The sequence below is a fragment of the Triplophysa dalaica genome, chromosome 14, assembly GCF_015846415.1.
Source record: "Triplophysa dalaica isolate WHDGS20190420 chromosome 14, ASM1584641v1, whole genome shotgun sequence".
Classification (NCBI taxonomy): domain Eukaryota; kingdom Metazoa; phylum Chordata; class Actinopteri; order Cypriniformes; family Nemacheilidae; genus Triplophysa; species Triplophysa dalaica.
The window spans coordinates 9,565,385-9,591,377 of NC_079555.1; the positions used below are offsets into that span (position 1 = coordinate 9,565,385).

The 25,993-nt window shown below is 37.5% G+C and overlaps 1 long non-coding RNA gene across 1 annotated transcript; it reads right to left on the bottom strand.

Annotated features, from left to right (window-relative positions):
- Window positions 1-663: 663 nt before the first annotated feature.
- LOC130435190 (uncharacterized) lies at window positions 664-12,306 on the bottom strand. Its single transcript, XR_008908785.1, has 3 exons — window positions 12,119-12,306; window positions 3,516-3,716; window positions 664-1,765 (listed from the first exon to the last, which is right to left on the bottom strand). It is a non-coding gene; the product is annotated as an uncharacterized LOC130435190 (long non-coding RNA).
- Between the last annotated feature and the right edge of the window lie 13,687 nt (window positions 12,307-25,993).

The window sequence follows — 25,993 nt, forward strand, 5'->3', positions numbered from 1 at the left end:
AACCTTCCTTCATATTAGAATGGCTCCTCTGTCTTCTAACCTTTCTTTTCTTCTTACCAGAGAGAGGACCATTGGGTCAAGTGATTAAACTGGGTATATTGTAATGGATACTTTTTCTCACAATTGAAAGCTGAGGTAGAAGATTACCAGACAATTGATTCGCTGGAAAGGGGGAAACTGGCTATGTGAAGACGATAACCCACACAGGTCAGGAATCAACCTTTGCGTCCATAAACAGAGCTGCAACTAAAGCTCTCCGCACAAACCTGCCATAAAGAATAAACAGGCATGTAGTAAGATAGTGAAGCTAAAATTACCCCCAGGGTCTTTCTCACGGTGAAACATGAAAGAATTAATGTGGTTTTCTCAACATTTCTCTACAAATGACCCAAATTTGCTTTTACCATCAAGAAATATAGTTGAAATATGCCACTATGTCAGCCTTACGGAAACAGGCCTATTAAATAGCTAAAAGAAAGAATTCCCCTATTTAATTTGATTCATGGTTAGTTTTATTGGTTGTCCAGTTCAGAACTCAAATATATGATAGAAAGACATAATGAGCTGTAGTCTCGGGAATCGAGTCTCCTGTAATCAGCAGTCAGGACATTTTAATAATCCCAGTTATAAACATTAAATACATCATCTTACAGGAGTCACAAACATATGGTAATTAACTTTTACAACACGGATAAATCAGTCCTGCATTAACATATTGCAAAAGAGGAATCATTTGCTTGATTGAAAACAGCTTTTAAGACTGCTTAAAGAAAGCACTTACATGACTCACACTGACACACACACAGACCGATGCCTAATCTTAAAACTGTTATCCTCACTCACACACACACAGCTGCATTGTTGTTGGATAGCAACACTTGTAATGTAAAAACACACACAGACAAACACTAAAGTGAGTACGTTTACATGCACAAAATAAAATGATATCTATAAAAAATCATCTTATCATTTTCACGTGGTTACATGCATACTGTATCAATATAACAAAATAAACGGTTATATAAAAAGTTTTTTACGTGTTTACATATCGATGAACGGGCTATGCAAACCGCATTTAGATGGAAATTTGAGACTTGTCAGGTTTCTTACATGCAGTGACCTCACCATCGATAGTCCGACTAGTAATAAAAAAAAGGCAGCGGGAAAACAGAAGCTGTGTTTTTATATCTCTTCTCATGTCCGCAGTACCTGCACATACAACAATAGTATTTAATTTTGCCATTTCTATATTAACTGCATGATTCGAGAGCAGACTTTTATACATTATTTTACTGTTACGTCCGTTTGGGAATTGTACCATTGCGGCGTCAGACATGTGCACATAAAGAAAAAATGAGAGAAAAACGTTTTACGCATTTACATGACCTTACAAGTTATCTGCTTCTTAAGCCTAATCGGGGTAAGACTGTGCATCAAACGCACTCAGTGTTTGGCTAGTCTCTAACAACTGCATGATGTGGCGATTAATGTGGACGTCTTCTACTACCTTAAATGTCCAGTGTATCAAATTTTGCAGCATCTAGTGGTGAGATCAACGGCTCACTTCACCCCTTCCTTTTTTAGCACTACGGTGGCTGATACAGAACTATGTTGTGTTCATGTTTTCCTTTCTTTTCCGAAGGAGATACCATATTTGCGAAATGCCCTCTGTAGAGAAGTTTGTCCGTTTAGGGCTACTGTAGAAGTAGCATGGCGAAGTCCATGGATGGGGACCCGCTGTGAATGTAGATAGAACTTGCTCAATCTAAGGTAATAAAAACATAATGCTTCGTTATGTTAGGTCTTTATACACATCTGAAGACATAGTTATGAATATTATGTTGCATTTCTGTCAAAAAAATCATCAAGAAAACTACACACAGCACGTAAAGACTAGGAAAACATCACTGTACTGGAGCTAGGCATCATGACCAAACAAGAAAAGAGGATGAAATGTCTTATTATTGAATCATTTTCAACTTCGCCAACTGAAGTGTTTTGCGCACTACTCAGAAGTAAAAGATGGATCTGCACGTTTTCTCTAAAGTAACGGGACAGGAGATACAGAGCGTGATCTTGGCTAGATAAATGCATTACATCATCAAGGCCAGAGTGATGAGGAGAAATTAGCTTGGTGAAATATGAGAGGAGAGAGTGACTCACATCTTGGTTAACCTCTCTTAATTAACATCACTCGGCTCAGGAGTCCTCATTAAAGATGTGCCAAAGATTTATCAGGCCTTATTTGCCTAATAGGGACCTGACTAAAGAGGTCTAGGGCCCAGTTGAGGTCGGAGAGGTTAAAGAATAAAGGTCTACAGAAATGAAATGTCAAAATATAATCTTTTTGCTCCAATTGGAGCAAATGAAAATACAATTCATGTAAAGGGTTACAAGATCATTTTTCCATCATTTTATTGTGGTATTCTAAGTAGTTTAAAAACTACTAACCCTATAACACTAATAATAATAAAAATAATAAGACTCTTTACTCCAAAAATTTGCACTTTTTTGTTATATAATATGTTATATATATATATGTATTGTCAGACTTTTATTATACTTTGATTCATTGCAAAAATATCTAATTCAAATCTTGGGATGGGATTGATAGCCTTTTTACAGTTCATTTTAAGTTCGTAAGTCAAACATGGCTCGATACATTATTTAAATGTAAGGAGCCTATAAGGAACAGGCTCGATGCTTTCACAGTGCTTTTAATGCATTTTTTGTGTAATAAAGAAAAAAGGTACTCAAAAATGTAATGGAAAGCTACTTTAGAACAACAAGGTAATGCTCTAAATAATGAGCCTTTTGATTTTAAATAGTATGAGCATGACAGTATTAAAAAAAACGATATAATTCACCCTTAAAGATTTGATTATGTATGTATATAGGTATAAATGTTGTTATGAAGGGTTTATTAATCTGCCAAGCATGAAAACTCCTCCTTCGAAATTAAATTATATAGTAAACGAGAGGTTTACAATAGATAATGGTAAAAGGACTTTCGAGTTTGTCCAGGGAGGGCTGTGAATATTTATGAAGGTCAGAGATGGATTGTTTATCATTGAGTCAAAGGTAAATGTACCACTATTCCAAGGACTTATAGCCGGCTTCTCTTACTGTCACTTTTCCATGTGTCTCTATGCAAGATAGTGTGAGAGGCCTTTTTGTGTGGCATTAATATCTGTACTTGTGTGTGTGTTCGTGTGTTTGTGTGTGTATGTGTGTGAGTGTGCGTGTGTGTGTCCGGGTGCTTTTAACTGCTTGAGCAGGCAGCCGGACAGTTTCCTGTGTTTGTAAGCGAGCGTTGTCGGCCTCTCTTTTTCTCCAGCGATGCTATTATTCTGTCAGGGGCTGCAGTGTTTTCCTCAGGAAAGGAAGTTATTTCATTTCCAGCTTTTGTCTGGGCCTGAATGCGAGCGGCGCTCTTTCAGCAATATTCGCTCGTTTCAACTCCCTTCTCCATCCGAACAAAAATATACACCCCCTGTCTTGGCCCAATAACTCACGTTGGTCCCTGAAAAATAGCAACTTCCTCAATTGGTTTAATTTCCCTCGCCACAATCTGGACGGCCGTTCTCCTGGTCTCAGCGGATCCTTATCTTGCTCTTTCCATTAGGTCTAAAGGACCTTGCCAGTGGAATCAGCCGGGAGAGAGAGAGACCCGGATGGGTGAGTCTCAGGCTGGTTAGCGCAGGCCAAAAGGAAACCTGGAACGGCACAAATTATGAATTGATATTCAATTATGTACAGATAAGCCTGTTCTTTTCCAACTAGCCATGTGCAATTAGTTAAATACATCCTGGTTTTGTGATCAAGGGAAGTCTAACATCTTTGATCCTATTCAAAATTCAGATCACACTGTTTTTAAATCAAATATAAGAATGGTAGGAATATGAAATTAGAGCAGTATGTGCTTTTATTTTTGTCTGCTGCTTTGACTGTGGGGTTACGTTGGCCTCTTATTAAGCATGGCTCATTATGTAACCAGTGCTTGACCCATTTCATGCAGCTCTGCATTTCAAGGCTTTTGACCGCCTGTCCCGATTTCACAAATCATCCCTGTCCACCCGCCACTCTCTTAACTCCTCCTACTGTCAGTAGGAAATCAAAACAGTGCTTTGTGGAGACAAAAATCTTCATATGAAAAGTGAAAGAAATCTGTTCTTGGTAACACTTTAGTTAAAGCCTTACAGTGCATTATAAACTGATATTAAATGGTATGATGCATTAGAATTGTTTATAATGTGTGCTGCAATACATTCGATGTTGTTGTAAAGAATTATAACCAAATTAAAAATGCCAATCGCAACAATGAAATGATAAGCGTCACAATGTATTAACTCTATAGTTACATAAGACATTGCAATGCATTTTAAGGTGCATTACAAAGCATAATAAATACATTATAACTACTTTTATAATGCATTATACATATAAGTAAAGTGTTACTCTATTATTATATTAATAACAAAAAAAATATGTTAATTTGGAATAATTCTGGGAATTATTATGAATTATTGTTTTAGTATTAGTATTATATTTTAATGTTGTTGTTATTATATTATTATTTATTAAAAAAATATGATTAGTGATATTATATATGCATGATAATAATAATAATTAGTAATACTATTAAATAGTAAATTACAATATTTTTATTATAACATATGTATTTTTTTTCAAACTACTTTGAATAGGGAATATGGTGCTTAAAGTTAGCCTTCGCACAGTGCTAGTCTTTGGTTTGATTAATTGCTATCTTCCCTTGTAGCATACAGCTGTTAACTGGGTCAATATGTGTTTGCACAGGCTTTGCAATATGCCATTAGCACTTAGCTTTGCGGCTGTGCCAGTGCTGGAAATACAGTGTTGTCTGATGCTAATGTGAAAATATAAAGTATCTGAAGGTCACAGACTTCGTTTTGACAAGCGTCTGCTCAGACACTCCTCTCTGATACTGGCAAAATGTCAAGGCAGTTACCCATAAAAACAGATTAAAATCAAGAGGGACATGGATTATTTTGTGTTTCTCATATGTTAATACTAAAATACAAGGTTATGGAAAAGCATCTCATGCTCTTATGCTATAACAATTGTTGCGTTGCATTATTTTTGCTTAATTTACTGGTGTAGTTGCACTATACCAAATTATGATACTGTCATAACTTTTTCATGACCTCTGAATAGTTCTTGCAATAATAGTTAACGTCCCACTGAAATGGGCAAAAATAAACCACCCGGCATTTTCTTCCCTTCTGTAATTCGCAGCTCTCAGCTGCTGTCCACCTATTTGCACAATATATGACCTGTCTTGCTACGGAGGGGAGCAGACACATTAAGAGCAATGAAGCTAATGATATCAGAGCACTCTGCAGAGCACATCAGTGCACAGGGATGACAAACCTGTCAAGTGGCATAATCTAAGAGGCAATCGTAACATCCTCAGAAAACCATAGAACTGCGCCCCTTTCCTTCCTCCCCCTCTACCCACAATCCCCTAATAATGGAGCGTCCATAAATTCCAGGTCTGCCGCACGACAGCAGGTTCACACGTAATAGCCAATGGCATGGAGGGATGATAAATACAGAGGAAAATGGTTGTCAGGCTGGGAGCCCGGGACCTTGTTACAGAGTCTTAATTTTCGTCCGTGCCCGGGAACCCTTTATCACCGGCTTGTTGCGAGCTGATGTCTGTTTTATTCTCTCAGTGATGGAGTTTGGGTGTCATCTGATGTCCTTTCAGTGGAGCCCAATGTCTTGCTCTCTCAGGGCCCTGAGCTTCAGATTTATGGCTAAGTGTAGGTGGGTTTGGTGGGGTGGATGAAAGCTAACCTGGAAGCCACTGTAAGGTATAAGGTGAAGCTAACATCTGTGGTATCTGGACTTCCCACACACACACACTCTCTAAAAAAAATTTAAAAAAAAATTGAACCCGGCTATTGGAACGTATTTCATAGCTATAGTTAACTCAAAAATTCACAAAAGATGATATCTTGAGTCGTAACTCTAAGGTTTTGTGTCCGTTCAATGGAAGTCAATGGGGGCCAATGTTGTTTGACCAACATTCTTCAAACTATCTTTTGTGTTCTGCAGACGAAAGAAAATCATACTGGTTGGGATGGTTAGTAATGGAGATTAAGTTTTAGGTGAACTACTCTTTTAAATCCTCAATATCGCCATCTTTGTTTGAATGACATTGAAAAACATTTTAATATCTAATAGCTCAATTTAGAAATCATTATAATAATCTGACCATTGTGAATTGAGTTAAGGTAAGACGGCTTTAAACATTGATTGTTTAAGTACTCAATAACTGATTTTTATTTATTATTAATCGAATTTAGCTGTTGTGTACTTTGCATCACCAAATGTACCTACTGCAAAAATAATAATTTCTAAAGTGCCACAGTCTTCCATTGTGCAGACAATAAAAAACTAAACAGTTCCACTTTTTACATGAAATACCAACACAATGGCAAGCTTTTAAACGCAGCCAGTGTCAAAATAAACAACGCTATAAATGGGTGCAATTCATTCTTAGCGAATCCCTCTCCACAGTGTTTAGACATTTCCACTTACAAACAGCTTAAATTCTCTTCACGTTTATCTTGGATACAGCCAAGGATTTTTCCATCAAATAAATTACAGTGGTAAATTGCTCACGACTTCATAAAACACACGAAAAGGCAACACCACTTCTTGACGCTAAAAAGGGTTTTGTGTGTCTATAATGACAGAACGGTGTATGCGTATGGTGTATAATGACCCGGCTTCAACATCTGAAAGCACAGTGACAAGAAAGCGGCAAAAAGCCGAGACTGGAGCAGAGGGAAGGTTATCATGTCACCAGGTGTCAGGACTCTAGCCCATAAAGCGCATTACACCAGACCTCAGAGAGAGAGAGAGAGAGAGAGAGAGAGAAAACGAGGGAGGGAGAGAAAGGCTAGAGAAAACTGCTATTGACCTTTGTGGAAGAAAGCTGACATCATAAAGTGCAGTCTGCTGGCGACCAAATGGGAATGCCATCGCAGATTAAGGACTTTTTAAATTATGCATTTGGTTCAGACTCCCAGGGCGAGGAGGGTGTATGAGAGATGGAGCCGTGAGAATATAATGCATTTAGTGGCAGTCTGCTAAAGTAGGAGATACTCCAGAGAGCGGCTAACTAACTGGGGTTTGCACAGGGAGGGCGAGTTAAGTGAGGTTGGTCATCAATAATAGTGTGTTAAACTATATGGGGTGTTTCACTAATTAATACTAAACTGTCAAATTACGGTGAAGCAGTGATTTAACAACACAGAGAGGAGGTGTGTGTGCATGTGTGTGCCTTTTTTCGGTGCATCAAAAGAACCATGGTTTTCTTCAAGATGAATGCCGAACTAAACTAATTAAGCTCCCAGCATGCGTGCCACACACGTACCTGCTGTTTATATTGTGTTTGCTTCTTAGAGTTAAATCTTCAACACAATATTTCCTTTATAGAGTGTATATTAGGATCAGTATGATTTCATAACCTAATTTTGTAAGGCTGCTTCATTTAGTCTTATAGAAACTGTGTCAGGAAAGATCCTATTTCAACTTTATCCTTTTTATGTTACAAAAATGCTTGTTTTAGAAACCATCATGGACTGATAATATACAGTACAAAATACTGATTAATCTACATAAAACCTAGTTACACTATAATAAACCACAGGTAAACAAAATAGTCTTTAAAGGTCTAGTGTATGTAATTTAGCAACATCTAGTGGTTGCAACCAACGGCTCACTCTGCCCCCCCTCCCTTTTGAAGCACTACGGTGGCTGACACAGGAATAAGATGCAGTCGCGTTTTCTCTCCAAAAAAGTACACATTGGACCTTTAACAAAGATCCTGTTATTTTTAATATATCAGTTCAAGTACATCCACATTATTAGGTTATTTCTAAATAACCTCCTATTAATTAGTGTCTTATATGCATTATGTTTTTCTGATAATACAATACTATTCCTCAATTAATGGTCCTAAATCCAACAATACCTAAAGAGTTGATCAAATAATATATTCCAGTCTATTATTATTAATATAGTATATTCACATATTTTTGTTAATATTATTACTGATGTTTTATGTAAAAACTGGCAAGTGTCTGCTGCTATTTTACTACGCTCCAACTATGGTTCAACTGATGAACAATTGTAAAAATATATGATGAGAAATATATTTTCATGCATGTTAGCACAATTCACACAGCTATGCAGCAGACCTGTGTGTGGGGTAAAGTACAGTTCAGCCGAGCCAGAACAAAGGCTGCACATATGGGTTGTTGACCTCTGGAGAACAGGGTGAATTTTGGGGTGAGGATAATTGTTACCATAAAGAAAATTAAATGTATCTGTGGCGTACAGTAATTCATGACCCTCCCACTGCATGCTGCTCCGCTTCTGGCGGACAGATCAGCTGGGAGTCACTAGGCTTCCGGAGGAAATGAAGTTCAATATGTCCAGTTCAACTCCAAAGCAGCCAATTACTTCACCCTTAACATACAATCGCATTCAAAACGCACAAATATTCAGCCAATTTATCTTCTAATCCTTCTACATCTTAATAATCTTGTTAATCTTTGGAAGCCTTTAGTTATTTTCAAAAAAGATTTATAATTTACACATTGAACATCATAGTGGACAAATTATTTTTACGGGACAATGTGTGTGACTGCGTATTGCTTGCTATTCACAACAAACTGACTGACTGTGTTCAAAGACACAATCCAGCCATATTCCCTTCTATCAATGAGAAGAAGTTTTGCAAACATTAACAACTTGGATGTTCAACACATGTCTGACCTTTCTAAATGCCATAAAGAAGTATGGATTCTAGTAGAAAAGGAAAAGAATAAAAGCTCACCAAAAAAACGAAAATGTGATAATGTGATATCTCTGACTTCTGGGGGTGTCTGGCGTTTCAGAGGGATTTCTAAAGGTCACCATGAAGGCGAAAAGTATATTCCTCTGATGAAAGTGGCCCGGAATTTATAACATCCCTGGGATCCAGTGACCAAAAAAAGAAGAATAAACTTCCAATCTAAACTATCCCCTCCATGTACAATCAATACCATGAAAAGCAAAATGTGCACTCGTAATTTATGGTGAATCTCACCCTCCCTTTCTCTCTCTTACACATATACACAATACATGCTTCCTGCAATGCAAGAGAAATCTCAAGATGTATCTCCTTAATATATTGCATATAGATTAACTATATTTTTGTGACATTTGGCCAAAATGAATAATTCCTAGGGTGATGTGCACCCTGGGGATAAATCGAGGAGAAATGAATGGGCTATTATGGGAATATAGAAACCCCTTAATTCATACTTAAAGAAGAGCTGGAGTTTCTGTAAACAAAGAGCGGGTTAAGAGGAGACCAGGAGCAGTTAAGATTAATTTATTGACTGCAACTCCATGGTATTCTCCGTTCATAATTTACAGTGCTAATTAAAATTGTGAATAACAATCCATAATCGCGTATTCTCCCTCTAAAACGTAAAACAAAGGTGCGATAATGATTTCTAAATTAGGATTTATAACCATTTCAAAATGTCCCTAAAGTGCCCTAAATTCAGTGAATAGTGTAGAATAATTAATAACAGTAGAAATATTTTAGCAGCCTTATTTATTTGACGAAGAAGAGAGGGAGAATTTTACTGGCTATCTTTAAGAGTCATTGTAGTTGTGGGAATTAGCAGAGACCTGGCAATACGATACAGTATTATGTCAATAACTGGGTCATGTTACTATAATATCCTTATGCTGTGTATAAATATTTTAAACTGTGATATATTGTGATATTTCACTCAGTTGTTATTCTTATCTGTGCTGGACCTCGGTGCTTTGCTCGGTTATATTTTTAGTACGTTTGGATTTCGGTCCAGTAAAAATAATTAAGTTTGAGTTGATGTGATGCTACAGTGTGTTTAACAGATTTTAAAACTTTCTTCTTTTCTCCAAAACTCGAATGAAAAATTGAAGTACGTTATGTTATGCGTGAGACTATCAATACTTTTTACCAAAACAATGCAATACTGAAATATTCCTATTCATGCTCAATTTCTCAAGTGTTTCCTTCGCTAGTTTTATTTGATTATTTTGCATCCCAGGTCCAACCTGGGTGAACAAGATGACTACATTTACGCCAGGGTCGTAGCATACTCAGTCTCAGTTGCTTGTTTTAGCAAAGACCACTGAAGCGAAATACTGCAGGTTTTACAACTCTTATGTTTGGTTTGTGTTAAGTGATGTTATACTCTCATTACAAGGTAGCAATTGTGCAGAAATGGTGCTAAGCTGTGGGTTTACATTTCTCAGGCTGCTCCACTGTGCACGACAAGAGCTGCCTAATATTTAATGTGTTTTTTATTTGGGAAGATGAAAGGGCTGTGGGATTTCTCACACGCCTGTGGGTTGTCAGTGCTAATAGAAAAGATTGGTGAATTGGTCGGAATCTGGGAGCAGAGTCGTTTTGTTAATCCTGCTCCTTGGTGCTGTGCTGAGACTGCTTGTATTTACATATGCAGAGAATCCCGCTGTTTCGAGAGCTCCATTCAGCAGACAGCGCAATTAATCATCCCCAAATCCTCCTGCCGTGCAACAGACGACCCCAGCCCAACGTGCTGCCACGGAGAGAGTGCAGGTGTGAATCAAGTTGCTTGAAAAACTCCTCCCCGAGTCAGTGCTCTCCTTCCTTAGCTCCTATATTCCCGCTGTACTGTCGCTCCTGTTATTTGTTTTTCAACAAAGTTCAATCTGAGAATGTCCTGTGAGCATTCACCTTGATAAGTTACTGTGCTGATGCAACGAACATTGTTTTCACACTAGTGTTAACATTAGCAAGCTAATAAACATGCTGCAATATTGATTTAGTTTTTTTTAGACGGTACATACGAGCAATTGTGTTTCTCATTTATTTTGTAAACTAAGAGTAATAGAAAATGAGCAGAAAACCTTAACATCAAAAAGATAGAAGGCAAATATTTGCACAAAATATTGTGTTAAAATAAATGAAGTATAGTAGGGCTGCATAACTATTAGTTGCGAATAATCGTTTGCTGAGAAAATGTTTTGTTTACATAATATATTACTAACACACAAATGCATGTATATATTTAAAAAATCTGTATTTACATTTTATATTTATATATCATTTATATTATATATAAATATTTAATATCTACATATTTTTCTACATAAAATTATACACACACATGTGTATTTATATATGCATAATTATTAAACACAGTACACTCATATAAATTATGTAAACAAAAACCTTTATTCTGTAAACGACTATTCGCGACCAATTTTCTAAAAACCCTAAAAAGACAAGGCTAACCAGAGAATACAATTTTAAAAAATTATAAAGTTAAATAAATGATGCTATATAGTTTTTTTTAGCTCTTGTAAAATACCACTTTAACTTAAAATAGTATATAAGATTTTATTTTTTCATAGTTTAGGCAAGCGATGAATGTAAGTTAAAACATGTGGGTTACTTATGTGTTGTCTGTCAGCTAGAGGCCATATACTGTACGGTACAGAGAGTAGATTATTTTATGGAGTTATATACATAGGCCGGTTACTGTAATAGGCCACCTATTGTTCACAGGGAGTGCCAAAAAAAAAGGTAATGGTTTATATTAAAAAATGTACTGGTTAATATGAACATTCCTGAAGCCTGAAGTAGTTTGTGGTCAGAAACACAATGAGAGTGACCAATAAAACAGCAGGTAAATTAAAACCACTGCACATATCCAGCGTCAGAACCTCAGTTTATCCTGGTGAAGAAAAGACATTTCATAGACTAAACCGCCAATTCGCGCAGCAACATGATACACTATCCTTAATTTTGTGTTTCTAATGTCTCTGAACAACATGATAACTTTCTGATAATGCCACGAAATAAAATAAAAAAACAGCAAGACAATATGAGTTTAAAATAAAGCCACTATATTATTCCACAAACGTCTCCAATCCAAACAGACATTTAAAATCCTTTTGACATGTTAGTGTGCCTGACAATAAAATCTGTGTTTTCTCTAGTACTCTCGTGTTATGGAGCCCTTTAATTCACCTTTTAACTGAGAAGCTGATCCCGATCAACAAAAGACACGAACCCCACCATCCAGACGAGAACCCTCGGGCCCGTTCAGCATGAGGAACGTCTAAAAAAAACAACAACCAGAGGAACGAGAGAGGGGCTGTGGGAAGATTCCCTCGAAGGACTCGACAGCGTCTGATGTTTTTTGCCGCTAAACTTCCTCCCAGTTCCTTTCCCACTGAGGCTCCGTGTCCAAACCCACTTTAGGGCCAGCTTGGGTAATTAATATATCTAATCATGTCCCAGTGCTGCTCCAATTGTGATGCTCTCAACCACAGCACCAGTATCATATTTCTGCCCCTGTTATTCTTTCCACACGTTCAAGCTCTCTCTCACACTCGGCTATTATGGATCCAGCTGTTATGTTTTCTCTTTTCCTTCGGCAATCAATAATTACTTTGATATTTGTGTAGAAGCCGTTGCGTAATCGATACAGGGTCAGGGAAAGTAAATTGCAGTCCCCTGCCTAATGATTTTGTTTTGCCTGGCTTGATGAGAAAGATGTTTATTATCTGATTATAAGGCGGCTTTATGTGTGTCGACTTTTAGCCTCGCCATTTATCAGGGGAGGTATTTTTGCGGCCCACTTCATATCATTACATTTTACAGTGACATATAAGAAGGTAGGCTGTGAAATTCACACCCTGACACTTGCCGAATTGTCTTACAGCTGTCGCCAGCCGATATCTTCCACCTACATGCATTATTTTCATTAGAAGTGCGGTGGGGGGGGTTTCACTTGGGCTGTTGCTCTTGCAAGTTCATCTCAAATCGCATTAACGTTGACTAAAATAGACAAAAAGTACTGACTCAGCCTTGAATATGAGAACACATGAGATACCGAGCACGAAAAATACAGAAATCCGATAATTCGTACAGCGTAACAGTGAAAGGCTAAAGGCTCCGAGTCAAACGACGTTTGATCATAACTTGATTGCTGTGTCTGTCTCACATGTACAGTCTGAGCCCCGCAGCCATACAACATGTTACAAAAAGGGCCCACCTTCCTCTGCCCAGCCCAAGGGCAACACAAAGCACAATAACAAACAGCCCAGGCAGCAGAAGCATCTGCTCTCCGGGCATGTGACTCTGCAGACAGATGTTGGAGCCCAGCTGTTAACACAAGATCATTTGTATGTTTGAGGAGATAGATCCCATTTGGGCTTCCTCTGATGATTATTTCCCCCCTTCTTCTCACAATAATCTTCCTACAGCTCTATCGCAGCCTGTTTTCCTCTTTCCCATCTTCTCACACGTACACACACACGAGCGCACACTCTCACAGAACACACATACTGTGAAAAAAACAATGGCTTCACTGTACTTCAGGCCCACCCTGCAGCATAAGCTCGGGATTTCCTATTATCTTCCATATATGCACATGCTCGCTATCTCGGAGGCTTTACCAATCATCTGTGCAGATATTCACAATGCCAAAACGCATCTTCAGAGAGGTATATCAGAGTTTCTGTAAAAATGTGTTTTTAAGCTACAACGCTGAGTTTGCAAGAATTGAACATGTGAGATTTTATGTATTAGAGGCTGTGTGGAGTTGCATACAAATGTTGACTTCAATTATGTCTTTGGAATCAAGCATTAAAGATTGATGTGATGTCTTTACATCACGCCATGAAGGTTTATTCATTTCTTTAAATAATACACTGCTGTGCTCTTGTTTATGATCACTTGTAAACAGTGCCTGGTATGTAAACAGTTACAGAATGTTGCTAAGCAACAAAAAAGATACAGCTACAGGTGATGGAAAGTGATGCAGATCTCGGTTATGGCTGTGTTTTATCATAAATAAATCATAGTTACTATCCAATTAGTGTTCGGCAGGGTTTTTTGTCAACTGGTTGGTCGCAAGACCGTTCAAAGAAACTACATAAAAAAAAAGGTAATTCTAAATGTTCATCTGATGCATGACTTTTATTTTGAAGGACGTGCGTGAAAGCTGTTGGCAGATGCCTGAGAGCGAGTGAGCCTTTGCTGTACCAATTCAATATCTGCGTTTAGGGGAGATGTTGTCAAGCTGAAAGTCAGTGTCATTATTCTATCGTTATTTTCTTAACTTGTTACAAAATAAAAAGTATTTAACCTCAGAAAAACAAACTATCGTGTGACTGCCCTGTCAGATGTTACACAGTGCTATACTCAAGCAAATGCAGAAAGTCTTTGACTGAAGCGCGAAAGAAACTAAAAGCATGGCATGCAACGTGTGAAGCAAATGTTAAGTTTGTTATATGTTTGTTATAACTTTTGTATATGTTTATATTACGGTGGTGGCTCAAATAAACAATTTTCTTAAAAAACTAGTTTGGGACTGCTACTAAAAAACCTCAACCTTCATTTAAAAGCTGTTCATTCATCAGTATCAGGCATACATTTGTGTTAGTATTTAAGTACTAGTCACTTGATCTTTTTGGACGAACAACATATGATGTCATATGTCCTAAAAAGTGGGCCATGGCTTGATGACCATGGGAAAATGTGGGTCCCATGGCCAAACCAGTTGAGAACCACTGCTATACGGAGACACAGAGATGACGCCAACCCGGAACTTTGCACTGCAGTGGTCCCTTCTGCATTTTTCCCATTGACTTTTGGAAGATCGCAAAAAAATAACCTCTGTGATTAATAAAGGTTTATGATATTTTCCCGTTTTTTCAAGATAATCTTTGCAAATTAACACAATACTCGCCAGAAGTAAAAAGCTAACATGATCTAACAGATTACACAGTCGCTCAATATCAAGGTCACCAACACCAAGCCTCGACAGCTCTTTCAAACTTTATTAAAAAGATGTTCCCTTGTAAGTAATTATGAAATCCGAATGAATGAATACGCATCTACGTTTTTAGAGATTTGCCAAAAAAAGTAGTCGCTTTTAGCAACTAGTTAGCAACTGAATCATGAAAAAATCTTGATAATTGGGTTTTATGTCATGAAATAAAACGAAAGAATATTGAGAGATTTTGTAACCACATTCTGTCTATTCTATTTCATCGATCATGTCAGAGAGCTTAAAGAAATCACCCAAAAATGAAAATTCTGTCATCATTTACTCACTATCTTGTCATTTCAAATCGGTATGACTTTCTTGCTTTTCATAAGAAGATATTTTGAAGAATGTCAGTAACCGAACAATGGTGGTACCCAGTAATTTGCATTGGTTCTGTGTCTGTACAATAGATGTACACTGTTCGGTTACCAACCTTCCTCAAAATATCTTCTATTGTGTTCTGCAGAAGTAAGAAAGTCACAAGAGGGTGAGTAAATGATGACAGAATGTTCTTTTTTTGGGTTGAACTATTTCTTTAAAGGTCCAGTGTGTAATTTTTTGGAGGATCTATAGACAGAAATGCAATATAATATGCATAACTATGTGTTCAGAGGTGTATATAGACCTTACATAATGAAGTGTTATGTTTTTATTACCTTAGAATGAGCTATTTCTATCTACATACATCGCGGGTCCCCTTACATGGAATTTGCCAAGTTATTTCTACAGTTGCCCTAAACAGTTGCCTATAGTATTTTCCTAATATTGTATTCTGTATTTATTCACACTGTATATCCTGCACTTGCTAATTGCACTTCTGGTTAGACCCAAACTACATTTCGTTACACTGTACTTGTATATGTGTAATGACAATAAAGTTGAATCTAATCTAATCTAAAAAACAGACAAAGTGCTCTACAGAGTCCATTTCTTAAATACATTGTCTTCCTCTGCAAAGATGCGCAAACATGATGACATCTTTGTCCTGTGTCGGCTACTGCAGTGTTTCGAAAGGGAGGTAGGAGGGGTGCAATTCACAAACTCACCACTAGATGTTGCTAAATGTCATAACCTGGACCTTTAAGAAACAAGTTTTATTGCGCAAACTTGAAAAAATCCCTTAATAACAACATAAAACATAAAAAGTACTGTTCAAAATATTGTTAAAATCATGTACAATAACATGAGACGCAGACTCATGGGGGCAGACATGTTGATATCACATGACTTACTGTACACCACTCCTGACACTCTTGCAAAACTGATCAATCATCATTGACTGTAAATAGCAAATGTCTATAAAGAAATCACTGAATTCAATTATTTGTTTATTTGTGACACTACATCTATGTTAGTACAGTACAGTATGTTGTATTTGAAGCTACATTGACAACCTAATATCCAAGCGATAACAATACAGTCACTACTTTCAATCTGAAACCAAATTTCCCCTTGAAGCTTAGTTTTTCAAGTCTCCTTAGATACTTGCTTACATAATCACTGACACAATATATTCATTGTCTCATACATTGTGCTGGTAAGGAAGCGTCGAGCCAGAATGTCATGTAAGTGTACTGATCTCTCAACTACTCCTTTGAATGAGCAAAGCCCTAGATTCTGTTGTTTTTATTCAATCTGACCTCATACATACAAACAGCTAGCAGTCTTATTATTCCAGTCTTTGTATTCTGAGTTGTGTTTAAACCACCTAATCAAGCTGATTTTACTCGTATTGTTCTCATGTCAGAAGACTTAATACCATCTATCCAGGACAGATCTCGACATGCCTAACGCTGTGTAATGAAAGACAGGGAATCTGGCTTCCAAGTTGTGCTACATCTTTGAACTAAACCTAATCTGTCATCCAAACCAAACAATAACACTGCAATGAAAAACTACAATAAATACTTAACAAAAATTGACTTTTAGTGAATCACAGCCTCTGATTCAGAAGTATAAAATGTCCCCCAAAAAAGTTCACGATAAGACCACACAAGTGACAAGAGAGATGCTGCCTGCAGTGACTTGTAAGATCAGACAGGCATCATCTACTGTACACATACATTTAGTCACAAGGGATGCAGATGACCATCTTCGAATTCAGCTTCCTCATAATATAATTGACTGACCACGTCACGAAGGCAATAAGCTAAAAAAAAGGGGGTTAAAACTGACCTGGTTAAGAACAGCAGCACAGCAACAAAGCTGAACAGGAATTCTTTCTATGGATAGACTGTATTGGTCAGTATTGGTTGATGTGTTTTTACTAGTGCTATAATGCTATTTATATCATAGATTCTATATATTCAAACAGGTTTGCCTTCTGAACAGAACATTAACATTTCTGTGTATATCTATGGAAGGAATGGACATTTTAAAATGTATAAATGTTGATGCGGACAACAATCTACAATTCTATAGATTTGTTGTTATGAGTATAATGTGTATATGTGCCTACAATTATATAATGTACATATTTGTGCAAACAGAGACTTTAAAGGGAGATTAATAGTTCTTTCATTATTTACTCACCCTCACATTATTCCAAACATGTGTTCATTTTGTTCTTCTGCTGAATACAAAGAAAGATATTTGAAAGAATGTTTGTAGCCAAATTGATCTGGGGCACTATAGACTGCCATGGTAGGGGGGGGGGAATCTATGGTAGTTAATGGTGCCTCAGAACAGTTTTTTAATATTGTTTTAAATGATGAAAGAATTTAAATGTTTGGGTGAACTACCCCTTTAAAATGTCACTATACAATGTACAACGACAATACAATTATTCTATTCTATTCACAAAGCCAAGAATCACATAGCATAAACAGACAGGGTCTTGGATTGTAAACTATGTATTATATCAATCTGATATAGCCTACTGAATGAAAGGTGCTATGATCCATGTTTTGTTTTGTTTGCGATAACAAAAGCATGTCATTTCTATCCTGACACCCCCTCTGTAGACTGCTGTATATCTCAGGCAAACACTCCATTACACACAATCCGATGCGCACTCTCCTGGAATCAGACTTAAGGGAACAGGAGCAAAGCGTGCCAGCCGACGGCTCACAGATGATAAAGAAACCTGGGTCAGAGCTCTCTTATTTCCCCTTTCCCTGACATCACCTCCACGAGGGCTTCCCTTTGATCCCCAGGCAGGGGGCGGGCGGGACGGGCCGAGGCGGGCTCTGGGGTTTCTACCTGTTCGTTCTGACTACTTCCTCGGTTGAGGGGGGAGCTTTAAATTCTCCCCTCCCAGGTTCATAGTCAATTTGTTATCAAATCAAGCGTCGGGAGCCTGATTCATTGCTATTCAGCACTCTTGCTGATTTATATGCAGAATGTAAAACAGATGCCTTATGCGATACATATTTATGGTGAGCCCTGCTCCGCAAGATTTATTATAGCTTCTTTCATCGGGGTGTGCATGAGCTGCAACATGATGACTTGTATTTCCTCTCAGCTCTCAATGCCAAACTCATTAAAAAGAGGTGTGACTATTAATATACATTGTAATACTGACAACTCCTAATTTATAACCCCTCTGCCGGGGTGGAGAGCATTTTTTCTCTGCTCTATCCTTGTCTAGGGGATCCTTTTTGAGGTTGGGAGCATATGAATGCTTGTGTGTGAAGGAGAGACGTGAAGTTTGCATTTCGTAGATATATGTATCAGTCCGCTGAGCCTGTATATGTCTGTATGTATCTGCTTACATGTGTGTGCGTGTGTGAGTTCTTTGGGCGGTGTTCCAGGGTCTGCGTTTCTGTCAGGGAGGTGTGCGTGGGGGGGGGGGCTTTGTTTCGGCCCTGCTGTTCTCCCCTATTGATTTATGGGGTTCTCCGCTTGTGTAGGCTCAGGGTTTATAGGCCTCAGGCCCAAGCATCTGAGTCTCTTCTCAAATGTTCTCACATCAGTCGGACCCGCACATGAGCTGATCTCCGGATAATGCCACGGTCCGGAATGCAAGACACACAACCTGAAGTGCGGGGACTTCATCACAGATCATTAAAATTCATTCTGAAAAGATAAAATGAACCCTACTGTAAGGCCTGGGCTTTAACAGTTCAATCCGTTGTATAGCTTGAGAGCAAATTACAAGCGGATCACATACAAAGATGACATTTTTAGACTTCTCTGTGAGGGTTTATTTTAGTTGTGTCCTGATATAATGGGCTGCGGATGCTTTGTGGCACCTTCCATTGCACAGTGCACTAATTGAGCTTGGGCAGCGCGTTTTTGAATCCGGATTCAGGCTAATGATATTTTAACCAGCAGCACTTCTATTGAAGAGACAGGGTATTCCCTTCGCTAAGACTAATGAGAAAAGGTGGGCTGTTCTACTCTGCTGGCAAGCTATTCATGCACTGGGGGAGATGAACGCAAAAGAGAAAGGGTGTTAAAAAAAAGTTGCAGTCCCAAAGGCCTGTGATGGGTGTTTTAGGCCTTGCCATTGTGGCCTAAACCCTTCAAATGAGTGAATATTGGGGTGCTTAACTCAGCCCATCATGAGGGCCTTTATGTGCGGTGGGTGACAGCTCGCTGTGAGAGAAACCTCCTTAGTCCATTTCTTTTCTGTTTCTTTCTTTCCTCTTTTCTCATTGGAGTAAAGCCGCCAATAGGCGATTGGTAAAATCCCCTTCGAAATGAGCTGGTTCCCACCCAGTATGATTAGCTCCTTGTAGCAGACTACAATGTTGAGGCCTACATGTACATATGGATTTGCTAATACACTAATGGAAGCTACTTTGTTATATATATATATATAACCTACTCTAAGGCCTGGACCAGTTCTACAGTATATATATAAATACACAGTATATGACAGTATAGGTAAATAATAGGGCTGTTCAACGATTAATCACGCTCAATCATATCCAGGATATAAGTTTTTGTTTACATAATATATGTCTGTGCGTAGTGCATATGACAATCTATATTTAAAATATGAAATATAAAAAAGATTAAATGTTTATGCATAATATAAATTATATTTATATAAACATTAACATCTACATGCAATTTTATTCTTAAATAAATGTGTACAGACATATTATTGCATAAACACAAACATTTATTCAGGATGAGATTAATTGCGATTAATTGTCTATTTTCTATATAGAAACAAAACTGGATGTGGGTGTGCATGCGGACATATATATACTTTAGAAAAACACTGTGTGTATATACATATACAAACTGTACATACACACACATATATACATGAATAATAAGCAACCTTTATATACATACATTAGAGATTATAACCCTCTAAAACCCCTTATAGCATACTTAAATTGCACGTTTTACTATTATGACTCTACATGATCAGTTACATCTGTTATTTATATATATATATAGTAATTATAATGGGACTCTAAACTTCAAACCAACGCGTCTGGTTCTTAACATTGTGTATACTGGTTTATTACAGCAGAAAATTAATGAATGCCTTCCAAGAAAACAGACATCCCAACACAATCACTCACAAACTCATAAGCGCACTAATCTCTCTTGTTGCATTTTGCTCATGAGTATTTCAACTCTCCATTCTATAATTGAAATTACAGACCAAGCTCTTTTAATCCCACACACAGCATTAATACAACAGGAAGTGGAACTTCAAGTGTGCAGTCAAAACAGACAGCATCATACAGTGGCCTGCCCTGTTTCCCACAGTCCCCTTGAGACATTCACACATGACGCCGAGAACACTCAACGACACTTTCATGATCAATGAAATTAGGTTACACATGTTTTTAGGTTAACAATGGTGTTAGGTTTTACAGAATAATAACAACTGCAATCATTCATCACTACAATATCTGTACCACTTCCTTGCAACTGGTGCGTCAATGTACGAAACAAAAGGTGATCTTTAAAATATATCCTTTCACTTGTGAACAGCCAAAACAAGGCAAACAAATGCTTTTCCTCTGAGAGCCCTTGAGCGGCTTTCTTGCTGCGCATGAAGTTTCCTGCAATTGATAAGAAAGAACTGATTTTGCATTTTCATTTATTTGGACGTGACCCTCTTAACCCGTAGGGAAAATAATGCTGACAAATTGATGTTCCGTTTACGGTTTGCACAAGCGAGGACCTGTAAGCTTAACCTATTTAGCTTCATCAGGTTTAGGCAAAACAAATTGTCACCTCAACGCATCTACTACAATGAATATGAATGTTGTATTATGGTCACAGCAAGACCTAATATACAGATTTCAACAGAAACAGAACACCCATCATATCCAGAATTCTACACATGCTCCTCCCCTTCCATTTTTATGGCCTATTTTATCTTTTTTTATGCTTTCTGCAACAATAAGAATCTACAATCAGCTATTATTCGTATTCAGCAGACTTTTAGTGCAAAACATGTATTTGATTGGATCAAAGTCTGTGTTGTGCAGCATGAGTCATCAATACCATTGGTCCACTTTTTGAAGTGTAAATTAGCAAACAAACAACCTTAAAGATAAATTACTAAATATTGCTAATATTAATATTAATATTAATACTAATTATATTTCTATGTGGATTTAAATAAAAGCGAAACAAAAAAGAAGAGGAACAAGCAGACAAGAAAAAGAGAGAGAAACAAGTAGAGAAATGCTTTAAGTTTAGTCCACATTCTGTGTCTAGCTCTGCACTGTGTTTCTAAGCCCACACTTTAGACGCTTTTATGTTACACGATCACTTGAATTTGAGCTCAGGAGGAGGCAATAGGTCTCTGGGTGAGAAAGCCCCAAACAAGCTATAGACCAGATGTATGATGTTATATGGTCAAACTGGCAAATACAAAAGATCCAAAAACAAAAGGCATGAATTAAGGGAGAGGATTTCAAAAGTGTGTTTTCAAAACAGCCCAGCTGAGAGCTCAGATACCTCTCCTCCCTCTCTCTCTCTCTCTCTCTCTCTCTCTCTCTCTCACACACACCGTCTGCATCTATGCTTTCACTCTGTTATATTCTCTCACTCTCTGTCTCTCCCTCTCTCTCTCTCTTTTCTCTTTCTCAATACCCCCCGAGACTAAACGCTTAAAAGGGGGAGGAAAAATAGTAGAAAAGAGACCATTTTTGCTAATTAGTCGAGGACTTAGCAGGGACAGGCTATGCCGCCTTAGTTTTTCATGTGCTGTCCACGGGCCGTCGCCCGGCCTGTGAAGTCGAGCCTGTGTGGTTAAGAGCCGAAGAAAAGGGAAGGCCTTTTACACACAAACGGCTCAGTGGATATCCTGAACAGGGCTCTGGTGGGGGTACCGCCACGGAGCTGAAAATGGAGACTAACCATTAGGATTTCAGACTTCAGAAAAAGGCTAAATAAGAAGTGTAAATGGCGCCCGCCCCCTACCACAAGCCCAAGACAAACTCTCACCGGCAATGACCAGGAATGGGTCTAAATCCAAGATAAACTGGGCCTTTTTTCCAGCAGTCACAGTCAAATGATCACAGACATACCTCTACTCAGGGCTCGATGGTGTGGGAATAGTGCATGACAAGATCCAAACAACCTTACCATGTCTAAAACATGCTGGATAATAAATAATGGAAAATATGTGAGGAAAAAGGCATTTTTTTATTAATTAAAAAGATCAAATTAGTATGAAGTTTTGTTTCATTAACTTAGTTTACAATTTGTTTTAAAGTGTAACAACGAAAAGATGCAAAATACAGATTCTTGTTGTCGATTTAAATGTACTGAACTTTTCACTGCTTTTAAATTTCAACCACATTTTGTATTCTTAGTGTGTCTTTAAAATGTTTTGTTGTTTTTATTAATAATAGTAATAGTAACAATAAGAGTTTATTTTAAAAGTGTAAAACAAACTATTAAGGAAAAATCCCAAACTACAAGCCTGAAGCCATCTATTGTACACATTTGTTTCCAAACATTATTATAAATAATTTATACTGCACTTTCGCTCAAACAATTTGTTTATCAGCACCATAGTTTGTCATTCACAGACTTCAAAGGTCACACTTTCTGATTTGATCTTACGAGTCAAAAGTTCAAATCTATCCTCGCAAAATAAAAGAAACTTTTCATTGCACCCATCTGTCAACTTCCAACATAACTTTGTTTTTAATAGAATTTGCCATTTAGCCCCTGATGAAAGACCTCTCTTATTTGTTTAACATTTTGAACGCATTACATCTGAGGTAATGCAACGTGCATACACAAGCAGTGCAGACAAAGAAAAATCTCTCAGAGATTTGGTACATTTCAGACCCCAAGTTTGATATCTTGCTCCTTTCCATCTGCGACTGCTAAAAACTTTGCAATGGTTTCCTTTCGGTGTTAAACACATTTTGTGCATAAACATTTAGACTACAATTACGTCTGCATTCATTTACTTCTGTTGTAACCTTTATTTGTAATTATCAGACCTGCTGAGTGATATTATTATGGAAAGTGCTTATATTAAAATATTTTCAATCCATTTCCTAAGCCTAATCCATTTTTACCCTGTTAGCAGAAAAAAAACACCACGAGAAAAACGAAAAAACTCTTTAGACTCCCACTCAAAATAAATTCATAAAAGGGGGGAAAGCAAAGTTCAGGGCATTAAATTGATTTACATTTTGGAAACCGTCAGGTCAATTACAAGGCTGTCCTTAAAATATGTGTTAATAATCACAGCGAGTAATATATGCGGAGAAATGGCAGACAGCATTCCAGCCTAAAACCTCTTAATACTCCTACAGTATTTCATGTCATCTATCAGGGAGACTTAGAGAGGATGTTGAATAGCACATCCTCAGAGGCCACAGTCTACACAGAGACACCAGAGCATGAAGCCTTAACAAGCAATCAGTCAAATGTGACACCAGCGAGAGCTTTTCCTGGCAGGAGAGAAGAAAAGAGTGGGAGAGAGGGAACACGGAGGCGGCGGACAGCCGCCGCGTTCCCTTTAGTTTGGGAAAGCGAGGACAGGAAGTCAGCGGCGAGGAAGAGAGATCATGAAAGCAAAGGTTCAATGATCACCAATGAAAAAAGGGTCAACGTCAACTACTAACGTGAGTTTTTTTTCTTTCACAAAAGCTTGTTCTGCAAAAAATTGAAAGAAAGAAAGAAAGAAACACTGATGTTTTAAAAACGTGGCCGTGGGCTGACTTTAAAAAGGGGTACACCTCAGATACTACAAATATAAAGACTTTTGTCCTGATTGTTTATCACAGAAAGGTTTGGCACCCTTTCTATTAAACCAAGGGCACCAGAGATATTCCTCACGCTCACTACAGTCCCATAAATGTCCGGGATCAAAATGGAGGCAATGCCATATGTCAATTATATGGCACTATAACAGGTTTTAAGAAGTGGAGTAATAGAGCTATTCACCTGATCCCGACAAACGCTTAAAAGCAAAAATCCTGTTTGGATTTTACTCACTTATGAAGCCTCCATTATTTTGTTGCTTACGTTTCAGCCCTACCTAATTTATATACCTGAATTATAAAATGATAGGAAATTGAATGGCGTGAGACAGACGCAGACAGTAACGCGCAGCCTCGCCATGTTGCCTCGATTTTCGTGTTTCCCACGAGATTAGACGAGACAGGAAGCCAGCGTTGAAGTGCCATGAAACGTAGCGGCACTAAGTCAGCCTCTGATTAAAATTCACACCGCTAATAGGCTACAGGACAAAGGACGCACGCGACTCGCCACCGGCGCGGATCAATTCTCGTGTAATTTCGTAGAGCATTGTTGACAATCCTGTTCTAAGATCCTGCTGGAAAGTCAGTGGCTTAATACACGCATCTGCAACATTCTCCACTGTCACCTCTCTACCGGCTCTAACATCACACAACATTCCCCTCGCAGACTCATTTGCTAACAGAAGCCCCGCTGCTGTCATCAGGCAGACCTGAGTAGATGAGCTCCTAACCGTGAGCGAGTGAGGCGCAGTGCTGTTGAAACAGGTAATCATGGTGGAGATGATGGTTGGAGAGCATAGTTCAGCAGGGCGTCTCTGAGCCACATTGAGCGACAGTGTGAAAGCGCTGAGTAATCCTGCCGCATTAAAAGCAGACAGGCACCAATATCACACCACAATAGGACATGTACAAAAGAGAGAAAATTCTAAACCGGCCACTTATGTCATCTCTCTGCAGCTGCCACTCAATGCTAGACCGAGCACCCAATCAAACCGCAGCCGGCGTGATTGACAGCCACTAACAAGGACTTTACCCGAGTGATGATATTAACAAAGACAGTGTTGTTGTTGTTGGGCTTTGCTCTTGATTTTTTCCAAGTTACAATGGGAGCTGATAGTGTTATTTCACAGTCCATAAATCAATCAATCTTTCTATCTGTCTATAATTGACAAAACATTACATTGCACTATTCTTTCTATTTTATACTGTGATCAAAACTATAATAACACAAAAGCAAGCAGTCAAATACACATAGTATACAATTCGGATACAAAATTACCAAAACCATATATTTTATAAAATGATGTATTTTAGCTTCTGCAAAGTAACTCTGAACTCTTTCCATCTCTCAACCAACCTATGAAGCATCAACCTGAGACTGCAAAGTAAAAAAAATATATACTTATTAATAACAGTGATAAAAAATGAATATAATGTGTACAGTATATATATATATATATATATATATATATATATATAAAATGTAATTTATGTTTGTATCATCATTTATTTTATATTTTTGTTTATTATATATCTATATACCTTTATTATTTATCATATCATTTATGTATAAATATAAATATATACACACTGTACACATATACACACTGTACACATTATATATATTTATATATATATATTATTTTTTTTAATAAACAAAAATATACAATTAAATAATATTATATATATATATATATATATATATAATTATAATACAAACATAAATTACAAATACAAAATTATCATATACATCTAAATTAAAAAGTAATAATAATAATGACAACACTACTACTACTACTAATAATAATAATAATTTTCTAAACAACTGTCAACATTTAAGCATAAATGTAGTCATATGATCTAAATATTAAATGACAGTAATTCAGTCAAGTGTGCCCAAAATGCAATCACACA